Source organism: Lissotriton vulgaris, chromosome 7 (genome assembly GCF_964263255.1).
Source record: "Lissotriton vulgaris chromosome 7, aLisVul1.2, whole genome shotgun sequence".
Lineage (NCBI taxonomy): Eukaryota > Metazoa > Chordata > Amphibia > Caudata > Salamandridae > Lissotriton > Lissotriton vulgaris.
Window position 1 is genome coordinate 142,468,754 of NC_141695.1, and position 17,148 is coordinate 142,485,901.

Below are 17,148 nucleotides of genomic sequence, written 5' to 3' on the forward strand. Positions count from 1 at the left end.
GGCATGACCAAAAGGCTGTCCTTGTTGAATTTCAGCCTGGACAGAAGGTATGGGTGTTGGAGCCAGTGGCCCCAGCAGCACTCCAAGACAAGTGGTCTGGACCCCATACAATTCTGGAGAAGAAGGGAGAGGTTACCTACTTGGTGGACCTAGGAACTCCCAGGAGCCCCCACAGGGTGCTCCATGTAAACAGATTGAAGGCATATGTCAGCAGGGCAGACATGGGCTTGCTCATGGCTACAGATGAGGGACAGGAGGAAGAGAGTGACCCTCTCCCAGACCTGCTCACTCAGAACCCTGAGGATGGCTCAGTTGATGGTGTGGCCTTAGGTGGCAGCCTCACTGAACATCAGCAACATGACTGCAGACAAGTTCTACAGGCATACAGGCATATGTTCTCATTGACACCCAGTCAGACTAACTGGTGTACACATGTGGTGGACACTGGTGACAGTCTTCCTGTAAAGAGCAAGATTTACAGGCAACCTGACCACGTCAGGGACTGTATAAAGACTGAGGTGCAAAAGATGCTGGAATTAGGTGTTATTGAGCCTTCAGAGAGCCCATGGGCTAGCCCAGTGGTTCTGGTCCCCAAACCTCACACCAAAGATGGCAAGAGAGAGATGAGGTTTTGTGTGGATTACAGAGGACTCAATGCTGTCACCAGGACAGATGCACACCCTATTCCAAGGGCAGATGAGCTCATTGACAAGTTGGCTTCTGCCAAATATTTGAGCACATTTGACTTGACAGCTGGCTACTGGCAAATCAGGTTAGCTGAGGAGTCCAAAGCCAAAACAACATTTTCGACCCCTAGTGGGCATTATCAGTTTGTGGTGATGCCCTTTGGTTTGAAAAATGCACCTGCCACCTTACAAAGGTTGGTGAATCAAGTCCTTACTGGGTTGGATGACTTTTGTGCAGCTTATCTGGATGATATTGCTGTCTTTAGCTCCACCTGGGAGGATCACCTGGTCCACCTGAAGGAAGTGCTTGAGGCTCTGCAGAAGGCAGGCCTCACTATCAAGGCAACCAAGTGCCAGATAGGGCAGAGTAAGGTTGTATACCTGGGCCACCTTGTAGGTGGAGGCCAAGTTCAACCACTGGAGAGTAAGATCCAGACCATCAAGGACTGGTCCCCTCCAACCACCCAGACTCAGGTCAGAGCTTTCTTGGGCCTGACTGGGTACTACAGGAAGTTTGTTAAGAACTATGGGTCCATTGTGACTCCTCTTAATGATCTGACATCTAAGAAGATGCCCAAAAAGGTTCAGTGGACAGAAAACTGTCAAAAGGCATTTGATGACCTGAAGAAGGCCATGTGCTCTGCACCTATCCTGAAGAGTCCTAACTACTAAAGAGAGTTCATTGTCCAAACAGATGCTTCTGAGTTGGGAGTGGGAGCAGTGCTTTCACAGCTTAATGTAGATGGCCAGGACCAGCCCATTGCTTTCATTAGCAGAAGGCTGACCCCCAGAGAGAAACGTTGGTCAGCTATAGAGAGGGAGGCCTTTGCTGTGGTGTGGGCCCTGAAGAAGTTGAGACCATACTTGTTTGGCACTCACTTCAAGATTCAGACCGACCATAAGCCCCTCCTATGGCTTAATCAGATGAAGGGTGAAAACCCCAAATTACTCAGGTGGTCCATTTCCCTACAGGGGATGGACTTTACAGTGGAGCACCGCCCAGGGACTGACCATGGCAACGCAGATGGTCTCTTCAGGTACTTCCACTTAGAACATGAAGACACAACTGGTCAAGGTTAGTCTAATGTCCCTGCGTTTGGGGGGGGGTTATGTAGGAGAGTAGGGTCTGCTATCCTATGGTCACCCCAAATTTTTGCTTTTTGCTTCACTGGTTTCTGACTTAATGTGGCTGTGGGCCTGCTAATCAGACCCACAGCCGGCTATTCTCTCTCTAAATTACTGCCAATGCACTCTAGGTGCATTACGAATTGGAACTGGTTCACCTTGTGAGCCCCTGTATCAGTGCACCATAGGTGCCCTGGGCATAGGTGTATCCAAGGCCTACCAGGGGCTGCAGCATGTATTGTGCCACCCCTGGCCTGGCCTCCATATTTGACACAACTGGCTGATCACTCAGCTGGGGTAAGTTGGTGTAATCACCTCTTACTTAGGTACAGTATGTCTGTGCCTAACCCTAAACTGGACACATATGTTCCTATCAGCCACTCCTATGGAAGGCCTCATCAATCCTGGAGGCAGAGTGCTTGGAAATATGTGAGATGGTGCTCTAGCATGAGCTGAGCCTGTCTGCAGCTGTCGGGAACCACTCCCTAAGCTGTTCCGGGATATTGCCATACCATATACTCTTAAGTGCATTATAATCCTCGCGGTTATTTGCAATCTTTGGTTTGGCTTTATCAAAACATGTCGAGTAAGGTGTCATATGAATTGGAATACTATCCCCTCGCCAATTCTGACGACGGGGATAGCATTCCACCCTTCTAGAGGGACAAGACATGTGTGTAGCCTTAACCCCGGTTAAAGTTAAACAGAGCCTCAGCATCACAAAATGGATGCTGCCACCACAGACACGAGTCTGGCCTCCTGCTGCTGACCGAAACTCGGCAGATGGTGGCCTGGACAAAGGGTTTCCTGCCTTGGGAGGTGCGAGCACCACCCCAGACAGGGTTTTGTGTATTGGGTAGGACAGGGCTGAATAGAAACAGACATGCCCGGGGCACACAAGGTGTCCCCGTGCATAGGCCAGTCCAAACCGGTCCTGGGACTTTCCAGACCCAGGCTTGGCGCGGAACTGGACAAAGGAAAGGGGGTGTAACCGCCCCCCTTCCTGGTTCCTCCCAGAGGAGGGACCTAGTAGGTGATCCACCCCTCAGATTGGGAATAAGAGTGGGAGCAGTGCCATTGCACAGCAGATCATCCTGAATCAACTTAAAACTAAGAAGACGACTGGACTTCGACATTCTGCTGCACAGAAGACTGAAGAAGAATCTCCCTTGTGGCCTAGGAGTGGCCACCCTGTGAACACAGGCACCAACCAGCAACTCGACGTCTGCTTTGCCACCGCCTCCCGCCGGAGCCCGAGCCCAGAGCCCGACAAGAACCAGACTCCCAGACCTCTCAGAGCCCGATCCACAGTCCCTGCAAAGAAGGGACCCGTGGAGGCACCGAGTGACGTGGGACCGGACCTCTTGGAAGACACTCGAAAAGCTGACTGCGCAGCTTCTGAGGCATCCTCGACGTTGTGCTTTGGGGACTGAGAACCCCCACTACTGAGCAGCCCTTGCACCGAAGATCAGCCCTCCAGCATCTCCACGATCTGCGTGGGGCCCTTTTGCATTGTGCCACTCGACGCGCCATCCCGGCCACTAGCCACGTGGTCAGCGGCCATCTTGGCGACGAAACCGACGATTTACACAGCAGGTCTGGTTGCTCCAGACCTACCCAAGCTTCTGTAAAAAGGAGCACCCGCTCTGACATTGCTGGTCTGAGTGTTAAGCATCTTTCAACTTCTGCGTGGCTTGCATTTGCCAAGGCCTGTTTGCTCTGATCAGGTCGCCGACACCGCCAACAGCGAGAAGCCTACGTGGGACAGCTCGTGACCGACTTCTGGACGTCCTCAACCCCGGGTATCCACGTGGCTGCAGAAAGAAGCTACCTGACAACGCCTGTTTGCACCCAACATCGCCTGGTTCCAATCTGGTTCCACGGTAGTCACTGGCTAGTGACTTTGAACACTGTCCCCTCTGCTTTCAGGTCTTCACATCTTCAGATCCACCCTTGGATCCACCGGAACTCTTCACATCGAGCCGCCTGCAGCCTCTTCAGCTCCAAGCACCATCGACCAGCGTGACGAAACCCGACACTACTTCGACCCTGTGCACCCGCTTCCTGTGGGTGAGGTAACTCAGCTCCGCCGGTGCTCCTGCACTGGTACACATCTCAAGGGCCTGTGTCTTAAGTTTCAGCTCCGTAGGTCACTCGGAAGGTTCCTAACTTTCTAACTTTGTACTTTTTACGCACCATAGAATTTACATTGGAAAGTGCGTGCACTTCGAACACTGCACCCGAGTCCCGTGGGCCTTTCCCGACTTAATCATTGCTAGTCTCGAATAGCTCCAGCGATTCCCAAGGCCCTAGGCCTGTTCCCTTTCCTATTGGTATCTCTTATACCACTTTCTTAGTATATGGTTTAGGTGGCCCCTAGGGCTCATCCATATTGTGCAACTTTTGTGTATTTTAAACTGTCTTGTGATTTAACGCTTGTGCTTCTGTGCTCATAAAGAGTCCAGGGGATTTTATAGTTAATAAATCAATATATATTTTCAATATATATCTGTGTTGTGTCCCTTTCATTTGGTATTCAAGGGGGTTGTGTATGGTATAACAGCTTGCTTCACATGCCTTTCAGAGTTTAGCCTAAGACTGCTTTGTCCACGTTACCACTAGGATAACTGGTCTACAAGGTTGAATTACAACCATCATCATAAGGGTTGCTTGGCATGGTACAAAGTGATCACTAAGAATTAGTGAGCATTATATACCAGGCCAACTTCTCACAGACAGAATGCAGAACAATGTCATACATTCACTCCAGTACAGAGATCTGGGCCTAAATCCATCGTTTTTTTGCACTCCACACCACCCCAGTTCAGACATGGCCATAAGCAAATCAGTCTGACCCTGTTCAAGACTGGTAAGATCTTTTGGACTGGAAGTACTCTCATATGCCGACGACACCCAGATTATGGTCTCCTTGTCCCACTCTGTTGAGACCACGGCCCTAAACTTCCGAAACTGTATGGAAGCTGTGGCAGGCTGGATGGCCTCGAATTTTCTTAAATTGAACGGGGAGAAAACGGAGATCTTGATCTTCGGGGGGAAAAAGGAGATCTGGTCAGATGATTGGTGGCCCCAGACTCTTGGATTCTGTCCCCAGCCTTCCCTTTCTGCCCGTAACCTGGGAGTCATTTTTGACACCTCACTCGCTTTTGATAAGCAAGTTAGTAGAACTGTCGCAACCTGCTGTGGGGTCCTAAGAATCCTAAGAAAACTTACTCTGTACCTCTCCCCTGATGCCCGGAAACAGGTAGCAGTTGCCCTTCTATCCTCGCGACTGGATTACTGCAATGCTCTTTACCTTGGCATGAGCGCTAAACTACTCCATCGCCTGCAGGTTATCCAGAACGCGGTAGCAAGATTCGTTGTCAACGCTCCCAGACGTTCCTCCGGGACCAGGATCAGGAGAAACCTTCACTGGCTCCCGGTGTATGCCAGAATAAAATTTAAGATCCTGACCATCACCCACAAGGCTCTTCACGGTGCTGGCGCTGAGGGCATCAGGACTTTAGTGTCATCCTATACCCCAGGCAGGGCACTACGCTCCTCCGGTCAGTATCTGTTGTCTATTCCCCGAGTTGCCAAGGCGAGATGGGGTGGTAAGGCATTCTCCACACTAGCTCCCAGACTTTGGAATGAGCTCCCCCTGGAACTCAGGGTCCAGGATTCCCTGCTACTCTTCAGAAAGGGCCTCAAAACCCTACTCTTCACTGAAGCCTACTCTTAGGCCTTTTTCACCTCCTTTTATCTCAGTACCTGGCTATTTTATTCCATCTTTTGCGCCTTGACGCCTTTGGGCAAAGTAGCGCTTGTATAAATCGCCCTTCATTCATTCATTCATTCATTCATTCCTCATGAGAACAGTCCAGCCTGAACTGCCAAGCCATGCCTTCCCTGGACCAGAAACAAGCTTCCGAGGACCGGTTTCTGGTATTCCAGCCATCTTCTGCCCGGCTTGCTTGAATCTAGTGGTGTGGAGAGCATGGGACTCTCGTCTGAGCATACCCATCCCACTCGGGTGGCAAATGCAAAAACCACAGTTGATGGACAGAATGTAGAACAATGTCATACATTCACCCCAGTACAGAGGTCTGGGCCTAAATCTATCGTTTTTTTGCGATCCACTCCATCCCAGTTCAGACATGGCCATATGCAAATCAGTCTGACCCTGTGACTCATGGGAACAGTCCTGCCCGAACTGCCAAGACATGCCTTACCTGGACAGGAAACAAGCTTCAGAGGCCCGGTTTGTGGCATTCCAGCTGTCTTCAGCCCGGCTTGCTTGAATCCAGTGGTGTGGAGAGCATGGGACTCACGTCTGAGCATACCCATCCTACTCGGGGTGACAAATGCAAAAACCACAGTTGATGGACAGAATGAAGAACAATGTCATACATTCACCCCAGTACAGAGATCCGGGCCTAAATCCATCGTTTTTTTGCACTCCACACCACCCCAGTTCAGACATGGCCATATGCAAATCAGTCTGACCCTGTGCTTCATGGGAATAGTCAAGCCCGAACTGCCAAGCCATGCCTTCCCTGGACTGGAAACAAGCTTCCGAGGACCGGTTTCTGGTATTCCAGCCATCGTCTGCCCGGCTTGCTTGAATCCAGTGGTGTGGAGAGCATGGAATTCTCATCTGAGCATACCCATCCCACTCGGGGTGGCAAATGCAAAAACCACAGTTGATGGACAGAATGCAGAACAATGTCATACATTCACCCCAGTACAGAGATCTGGGCCTAAATCCATCGTTTTTTTGCACTCCACACCACCCCAGTTCAGACATGGCCATATGCAAATCAGTCTGACCCTGTGCTTCATGGGAACAGTCCAGCCCGAACTGCCAAGCCATGCCTTCCCTGGACCAGAAACAAGCTTCCGAGGACCGGTTTCTGGTATTCCAGCCATCTTCTGCCCGGCTTGCTTGAATCCAGTGGTGTGGAGAGCATGGGACTCTTGTCTGAACATACCCATCCCACTCGGGTGGCAAATGCAAAAACCACAGTTGATGGACAGAATGTAGAACAATGTCATACACTCACCCCAGTACAGAGGTCTGAGCCTAAATATATCGTTTTTTTTGCACTCCACTCCACCCCAGTTCAGACATGGCCATATGCAAATCAGTCTGACCCTGTGACTCATGGGAACAGTCCAGCCCGAATTGCCAAGACATGCCTTCCTTGGGCCGGAAACAAGCTTCAGAGGACCGGTTTCTGGCATTCCAGCCGTCTTAAGCCCGGCTTGCTTGAATTCAGTGGTGTGGAGAGCATGAGACTCACGTCTGAGCATACCCATCCCACTCGGGGTGACAAATGCAAAAACCAAAGTTTATGGACAGAATGTAGAACAATGTCATACATTCACCCCAGTACAAAGATCTGGGCCTAAATCCATCTTTTTTTGCACTCCACACCACCCCAGTTCAGACATGGCCATATGCAAATCAGTCTGACCCTGTGTCTCATGGGCACAGTTCAGCTCGAAATTCCAAGCGATGCCTTCCCTGGACCGGAAACAAGCTTCCGAGGACCGGTTTTTGGCATTCCAGCCGTCTTCAACCCAGCTTGCATGAATCGAGTGGTGTGGAGAGCATGGGACTCACGTCTGAGCATACCCATCCTACTCGGGTGACAAATGCAAAAACCACAGTTGATGGACAGAATGCAGAACAATGTCATACATTCTCCCCCATTACAGAGATCCGGGCCTAAATCCATCATTTTTTTTCACTCCACACCACCCCAGTTCAGACATGGCCATAAGCAAATCAGTCTGACCCTGTTCCTCATGAGAACAGTCCAGCCCGAACTGCCAAGCCATGCCTTCCCTGGACCAGAAACACGCTTCAGAGGACCGGTTTCTGGCATTCCAGCCGTCTTCAGCCCGGCTTGCTTGAATCCAGTGATGTGGAGAGCATGGGACTCCCCTCTGAGCATATCCATCCCACTCTTGGTGACAAATGCAAAAACCACAGTTGATGGACAGAATGCAGAACAATGTCATACATTCACCCCAGTACAGAGATCTGGGCCTAAATCCATCGTTTTTTTTCACTCCACACCACCCCAGTTCAGACATGGCCATATGCAAATCAGTCTGACCCTGTGCCTCATGGGAACGGTCAAGTTCGAAATTCCAAGCGATGCCTTCCCTGGACCGAAAACAAGCTTCCGAGGACCGGTTCCTCGCATTCCAGCCATCTTCAAACCAGCTTGCTTGAATCCAGTGGTGTGGAGAGCATGGGACTAATGTCTGAGCATACCCATCCTACTCGGGGTGACAAATGCAAAAACCACAGTTGATGGACAGAATGCAGAACAATGTCATACATTCACCCCAGTACAGAGATCTGGGCCTAAATCCATCGTTTTTTTGCACTCCACACCACCCCAGTTCAGACATGGCCATATGCAAATCAGTCTGACCCTGTGCTTCATGGGAACAGTCCAACCCGAACTGCCAAGCCATGCTTTCCCTGGACCAGAAACAAGCTTCCGAGGACCAGTTTCTGGTATTCCCGCCATCTTCTGCCCGGCTTGCTTGAATCTAGTGGTGTGGAGAGCATGGGACTCTCGTCTGAGCATACCCATCCCACTCGGGTGGCAAATGCAAAAACCACAGTTGATGGACAGAATGTAGAATAATGTCATACATTCACCCCAGTACAGAGGTCTGGGCCTAAATCTATCGTATTTTTGCACTCCACTCCACCCCAGTTCAGACATGGCCATATGCAAATCAGTCTGACCCTGTGACTCATGGGAACAGTCCAGCCCGAACTGCCAAGACATGCCTTCCCTGGGCCGGAAACAAGCTTCAGAGGACCGGTTTCTGGCAATCCAGCCGTCTTCAGCCTGGCTTGCTTGAATCCAGTGGTGTGGAGAGCATGGGACTCACGTCTGAGCATATCCATCCCACTCGGGGTGACAAATGCAAAAACCACAGTTTATGGACAGAATGTAGAACAATGTCATACATTCACCCCAGTACAGAGATCTGGGCCTAAATCCATCGTTCTTTTGCACTCCACACCACCCCAGTTTGGACATGGCCATATGCAAATCAGTCTGACCCTGTGCCTCATGGGCACAGTCCAGCTTGAAATTCCAAGCAATGCCTTCCCTGGCCCAGAAACAAGCTTGTGAGGACCGTTTTTTGGCATTCCAGGCGTCTTCAACCCAGCTTGCTTGAATCCAGTGGTGTGGAGAGCAGGGGACTCACGTCTGAGCATACCCATCCTACTCGGTGTGAAAAATGCAAAAACCACAGTTGATGGATAGAATGCAGAACAATGTCATACATTTACCCCAGTACAGAGATCTGGGCCTAAATCCATCGTTTTTTTTCACTCCACACCACCCCAGTTCAGACATGGCCATAAGCAAATCAGTCTGACCCTGTTCCTCATGAGAACAGTCCAGCCCGAACTGCCAAGCCATGCCTTCCCTGGACCAGAAACAAGCTTCGGAGGAACGGTTTCTGGCATTCCGGCCGCATTCAGCCCGGCTTGCTTGAATCCAGTGGTGTGGAGAGCATGGAACTCACGTCTGAGCATACCCATCCCACTCGGGGTGACAAATGCAAAAACCAGAGTTGATGGACAGAATGCAGAACAATGTCATACATTCACCCCAGTACAGAGATCTGGGCCTAAATCCATCGTTTTTTTGCACTCCACACCACCCCAGTTCAGACATGGCCATATGCAAATCAGTCTGACTCTGTGCTTCATGGGAACAGTCCAGCCCGAACTGCCAAGCCATCCCTTCACTGGACCGGAAACAAGCTTCCAAGGACCGGTTTCTGGCATTCCAGCCGTCTTCTGCCCGGCTTGCTTGTATCCAGTGGTGTGGAGAGCATGGGACTCACGTCTGAGCATACCCATTCCACTCGGGTGACAAATGCAAAAACCACAGTTGATGGACAGAATGCAGAAAAATGTCATACATTCACCCCAGTACAGAGATCTGGGCCTAAATCCATTGTTTTTTTGCACTCCACACCATCCCAGTTCAGACATGGCCATATGCAAATCAGTCTGACCCAGTGCTTCATGGGAACAGTCCAGCCCGAACTGCCAAGCAATGCCTTTCCTGGACCGAAAACAAGCTTCCGAGGACCATTTCCTGGCATTCCAGTCGTCTTCATCCCGGCTTGCTTGCATCAAGTGGTGTGGAGAGCATGGGACTCACATCTGAGCATACCCATTCCACTCGGGGTGACAAATGCAGAAACCACTGTTGATGGACAGAATGCAGAACAATGTCATACATTCACCCCAGTACAGAGATCTGGGCCTAAATCCATCGTTTTTTTGCACTCCACACCACCCCAGTTCAGACATGGCCATAAGCAAATCAGTCTGACCCTGTTCCTCATGAGAACAGTCCAGCCGGAACTGCCAAGCCATGCCTTCCCTGGAACTGAAACAAGCTTCGGAGGAACGGTTTCTGGCATTCCATCCGCATTCAGCCCGGCTTGCTTGAATCCCGTTGTGTGGAGAGCATGGGACTCACGTCTGAGCATACCCATTCCACTCGGGTGACAAATGCAAAAACCACAGTTGATAGACAGAATGCAGAACAATGTCATACATTCACCCCAGTACAGAGATCTGGGCCTAAATCCATCGTTTTTTTGCACTCCACACCACCCCAGTTCAGACATGGCCATAAGCAACTGATCTGGGCCTAAATCCATCGTTTTTTTGCACTCCACACCACCCCAGTTCAGACATGGCCATATGCAAATCAGTCTGACCCTGTGCCTCATGGGAACAGTCCTGCCCGAACTGCCAAGCAATGCCTTTCCAGGACCGGAAACAAGCTTCCGCGGACCATTATCTGGCATTCCAGCAGTCTTCAGCCCGGCTTGCTTGAATCCAGTGGTGTGGAGAGCATGGGACTCACGTCTGATCATACCCATCCCACTCGGGGTGACAAATGCAAAAACCACAGTTGATGGACAGAATGCAGAACAATGTCATACATTCACCCCAGTACAGAGATCTGGGCCAAAATCCATCGTTTTTTTGCACTCCACACCACCCCAGTTCAGACATGGTCATATGTAAATCAGTCTGACCCTGTGCCTCATGGGAACGGTCCAGCCCGAACTGCCAAGCCATGCCTTCCCTGGACCGGAAACAAGCTTCCGAGGACCGGTTTCTGGCATTCCAGCCGTCTTCAACCCAGCTTGCTTGAATCCAGTGGTGTGGAGAGCATGGGACTCACGTCTGAGCATACCCATCCAACTCGGGTGACACATGCAAAACCCACAGTTGATGGACAGAATGCAGAACAATGTCATACATTCACCCCAGTACAGAGAGCTGGGCCTAAATCCATCGTTTTTTTGCACTCCACACCACCCCAGTTCAGACATGGCCATAAGCAAATCAGTCTGACCCTGATCCTCATGAGAACAGTCCAGCCCGAACTGCCAAGCCATGCCTTCCCTGGACCAGAAACAAGCTTCGGAGGACCGGTTTCTGGCATTCCAGCCGTCTTCAGCCCGGCTTGCTTGAATCTAGTGGTGTGGAGAGTATGGGACTCACCTCTGAGCATACCCATCCCACTCGGGGTGACAAATGCAAAAACCACAGTTGATGGACAGAATGCAGAACAATGTCATACATTCTCCCCAGTACAGAGATCTGGGATTAAATCTATCGTTTTTTTGCACTCCACACCACCCCAGTTCAGACATGGCCATATGCAAATCAGTCAGACCCTGTGCCTCATGGGAACAGTCCAGCCCGAACTGCCAAGCAATGCCTTTCCTGGAGCGGAAACAAGCTTCCGTAGGCCATTATCTGGCATTCCAGCCGTCTTTAGCCTGGCTTGCTTGAATCCAGTGGTGTGGAGAGCATGGGACTCACGTCTGAGCATACCCATCCCACTCGGGGTGACAAATGCAAAAACCACAGTTGATGGACAGAATGCAGAACAATGTCATACATTCACCCCAGTAAAGAGATCTGGGCCTAAATCCATCGTTTTTTTTTCACTCCACACCACCCCAGTTCAGACATGGCCATATGCAAATCAGTCTGACCCTATGCCTCATGGGAACAGTCCAGCTCGAAATTCCAAGCGATGCCTTCCCTGGACCGGAAACAAGCTTCCGAGGACCGGTTTCTCGCATTCCAGCCATCTTCAAACCAGCTTGCTTGAATCCAGTGGTGTGCAGAGCATGGGACTCACCTCTGAGCATACCCATCCTACTCGGGGTGACAAATGCAAAAACCACAGTTGATGGACAGAATGCAGAACAATGTCATACATTCACCCCAGTACAGAGATCTGGGCCTAAATCCATTGTTTTTTTGCACTCCACACCACCCCAGTTCAGACATGGCCATATGCAAATCAGTCTGACCCTGTGCTTCATGCGAATAGTCAAGCCGGAACTGCCAAGCCATGCCTTCCCTGAACCGGAAACAAGCTTCCGAGGACCGGTTTCTGGTATTCCAGCCATCTTCTGCCCGGCTTACTTGAATCCAGTGGTGTGGAGAGCATGGGACTCTCGTCTGAGCATACCCATCCCACTCGGGGTGGCAAATGCAAAAACCACAGTTGATGGACAGAATGCAGAACAATGTCATACATTCACCCCAGTACAGAGATCTAGGCCTAAATCCATCTTTTTTTGCACTCCACACCACCCCAGTTGAGACATGGCCATATGCAAATCAGTCTGACCCTGTGCTTCATGGGAACAGTCCAGCCCGAACTGCCAAGACATGCCTTCCCTTGACCAGAAACAAGCTTCCGAGGACCGGTTTCTGGTATTCCAGCCATCTTCTGCCCGGCTTGCTTGAATCCAGTGGTGTGGAGAGCATGGGACTCTCTTCTGAGCATACCCATCCCACTCGGTGGCAAATGCAAAAACCACAGTTGATGGACAGAATGTAGAACAATGTCATATATTCACCCCAGTACAGAGGTCTGGGCCTAAATCTATCGTTTTTTTGCACTCCACCCCAGTTCAGACATGGCCATATGCAAATCAGTCTGACTCTGTGACTCATGGGAACAGTACAGCTCGAAATTCCAAGCGATGCCTTCCCTGGACTGAAAACAAGCTTCCGAGGACCGGTTCCTCGCATTCCAGCCATCTTCAAACCAGCTTGCTTGAATCCAGTGGTGTGGAGAGCATGGGACTCATGTCTGAGCATACCCATCCTACTCGGGGTGAGAAATGCAAAAACCACAGTTGATGGACAGAATGCAGAACAAAGTCATACATTCACCCCAGTACAGAGATCTGGGCCTAAATCCATCGTTTTTTTGCACTCCACACCACCCCAGTTCAGACATGGCCATAAGCAAATCAGTCTGACCCTGTTCCTCATGAGAACAGTCCAGCCCGAACTGCCAAGCCATGCCTTCCCTGGACCAGAAACAAGCTTCGGAGGACCGGTTTCTGGCATTCCAGCCGTCTTCAGCCCAGCTTGCTTGAATCCAGTGGTGTGGAAAGCATGGGACTCACGTCTGAGTATACCCATCCTACTCGGGGTGACAAATGCAAAAATGACAGTTGATGGACAGAATGCAGAACAATGTCATACATTCACCCCAGTACAGAGATCTGGGCCTAAATCCATCGTTTTTTTGCACTCCACACCACCCCAGTTCAGACATGGCCATATGCAAATCAGTCTGACCCTGTGCTTCATGGGAACAATCCAACCCGAACTGCCAAGCCATGCTTTCCCTGGACCAGAAACAAGCTTCAGAGGACCGGTTTCTGGTATTCCCGCCATCTTCTGCCCGGCTTGCTTGAATCTAGTGGTGTGGAGAGCATGGGACTCTCGTCTGAGCATACCCATCCCACTCAAGTGGCAAATGCAAAAACCACAGTTGATTGACAGAATGTAGAACAATGTCATACATTCACCCCAGTACAGAGATCTGGGCCAAAATCCATCGTTTTTTTGCACTCCACACCACCCCAGTTCAGACATGGTCATATGTAAATCAGTCTGACCCTGTGCCTCATGGGAACGGTCCAGCCCGAACTGCCAAGCCATGCCTTCCCTGGACCGGAAACAAGCTTCCGAGGACCGGTTTCTGGCATTCCAGCCGTCTTCAACCCAGCTTGCTTGAATCCAGTGGTGTGGAGAGCATGGGACTCACGTCTGAGCATACCCATCCAACTCGGGTGACACATGCAAAACCCACAGTTGATGGACAGAATGCAGAACAATGTCATACATTCACCCCAGTACAGAGAGCTGGGCCTAAATCCATCGTTTTTTTGCACTCCACACCACCCCAGTTCAGACATGGCCATAAGCAAATCAGTCTGACCCTGATCCTCATGAGAACAGTCCAGCCCGAACTGCCAAGCCATGCCTTCCCTGGACCAGAAACAAGCTTCGGAGGACCGGTTTCTGGCATTCCAGCCGTCTTCAGCCCGGCTTGCTTGAATCTAGTGGTGTGGAGAGTATGGGACTCACCTCTGAGCATACCCATCCCACTCGGGGTGACAAATGCAAAAACCACAGTTGATGGACAGAATGCAGAACAATGTCATACATTCTCCCCAGTACAGAGATCTGGGATTAAATCTATCGTTTTTTTGCACTCCACACCACCCCAGTTCAGACATGGCCATATGCAAATCAGTCAGACCCTGTGCCTCATGGGAACAGTCCAGCCTGAACTGCCAAGCAATGCCTTTCCTGGAGCGGAAACAAGCTTCCGTAGGCCATTATCTGGCATTCCAGCCGTCTTTAGCCTGGCTTGCTTGAATCCAGTGGTGTGGAGAGCATGGGACTCACGTCTGAGCATACCCATCCCACTCGGGGTGACAAATGCAAAAACCACAGTTGATGGACAGAATGCAGAACAATGTCATACATTCACCCCAGTAAAGAGATCTGGGCCTAAATCCATCGTTTTTTTTTCACTCCACACCACCCCAGTTCAGACATGGCCATATGCAAATCAGTCTGACCCTGTGCCTCATGGGAACAGTCCAGCTCGAAATTCCAAGCGATGCCTTCCCTGGACCGGAAACAAGCTTCCGAGGACCGGTTTCTCGCATTCCAGCCATCTTCAAACCAGCTTGCTTGAATCCAGTGGTGTGCAGAGCATGGGACTCACCTCTGAGCATACCCATCCTACTCGGGGTGACAAATGCAAAAACCACAGTTGATGGACAGAATGCAGAACAATGTCATACATTCACCCCAGTACAGAGATCTGGGCCTAAATCCATTGTTTTTTTGCACTCCACACCACCCCAGTTCAGACATGGCCATATGCAAATCAGTCTGACCCTGTGCTTCATGCGAATAGTCAAGCCGGAACTGCCAAGCCATGCCTTCCCTGAACCGGAAACAAGCTTCCGAGGACCGGTTTCTGGTATTCCAGCCATCTTCTGCCCGGCTTACTTGAATCCAGTGGTGTGGAGAGCATGGGACTCTCGTCTGAGCATACCCATCCCACTCGGGGTGGCAAATGCAAAAACCACAGTTGATGGACAGAATGCAGAACAATGTCATACATTCACCCCAGTACAGAGATCTAGGCCTAAATCCATCTTTTTTTGCACTCCACACCACCCCAGTTGAGACATGGCCATATGCAAATCAGTCTGACCCTGTGCTTCATGGGAACAGTCCAGCCCGAACTGCCAAGACATGCCTTCCCTTGACCAGAAACAAGCTTCCGAGGACCGGTTTCTGGTATTCCAGCCATCTTCTGCCCGGCTTGCTTGAATCCAGTGGTGTGGAGAGCATGGGACTCTCTTCTGAGCATACCCATCCCACTCGGTGGCAAATGCAAAAACCACAGTTGATGGACAGAATGTAGAACAATGTCATATATTCACCCCAGTACAGAGGTCTGGGCCTAAATCTATCGTTTTTTTGCACTCCACCCCAGTTCAGACATGGCCATATGCAAATCAGTCTGACTCTGTGACTCATGGGAACAGTCCAGCTCGAAATTCCAAGCGATGCCTTCCCTGGACTGAAAACAAGCTTCCGAGGACCGGTTCCTCGCATTCCAGCCATCTTCAAACCAGCTTGCTTGAATCCAGTGGTGTGGAGAGCATGGGACTCATGTCTGAGCATACCCATCCTACTCGGGGTGAGAAATGCAAAAACCACAGTTGATGGACAGAATGCAGAACAAAGTCATACATTCACCCCAGTACAGAGATCTGGGCCTAAATCCATCGTTTTTTTGCACTCCACACCACCCCAGTTCAGACATGGCCATAAGCAAATCAGTCTGACCCTGTTCCTCATGAGAACAGTCCAGCCCGAACTGCCAAGCCATGCCTTCCCTGGACCAGAAACAAGCTTCGGAGGACCGGTTTCTGGCATTCCAGCCGTCTTCAGCCCAGCTTGCTTGAATCCAGTGGTGTGGAAAGCATGGGACTCACGTCTGAGTATACCCATCCTACTCGGGGTGACAAATGCAAAAATGACAGTTGATGGACAGAATGCAGAACAATGTCATACATTCACCCCAGTACAGAGATCTGGGCCTAAATCCATCGTTTTTTTGCACTCCACACCACCCCAGTTCAGACATGGCCATATGCAAATCAGTCTGACCCTGTGCTTCATGGGAACAATCCAACCCGAACTGCCAAGCCATGCTTTCCCTGGACCAGAAACAAGCTTCAGAGGACCGGTTTCTGGTATTCCCGCCATCTTCTGCCCGGCTTGCTTGAATCTAGTGGTGTGGAGAGCATGGGACTCTCGTCTGAGCATACCCATCCCACTCAAGTGGCAAATGCAAAAACCACAGTTGATTGACAGAATGTAGAACAATGTCATACATTCACCCCAGTACAGAGGTCTGGGCCTAAATCTATCGTTTTTTTGCACTCCACTCCACTCCAGTTCAGACATGGCTATATGCAAATCAGTCTGACCCTGTGACTCATGGGAACAGTCCAGCCCGAACTGCCAAGCAATGCCTTACCTGGGCCGGAAACAAGCTTCAGAGGACCGGTTTCTGGCATTCCAGCCATCTTCTGCCCGGCTTGCTTGAATCCAGTGGTGTGGAGAGCATGGGACTCTTGTCTGAGCATACCCATCCCACTCGGGTGGCAAATGCAAAAACCACAGTTGATGGACAGAATGTAGAACAATGTCATACACTCACCCCTGTACAGAGGTCTGAGCCTAAATCTATCGTTTTTTTGCACTCCACTCCACCCCAGTTCAGACATGGCCATATGAAAATCAGTCTGACCCTGTGCCTCATGGGCACAGTCCAGCTCGAAATTCCAAGCGATGCCTTCCCTGGACCGGAAACAAGCTTCCGAGGACCGGTTTCTGGCATTCCAG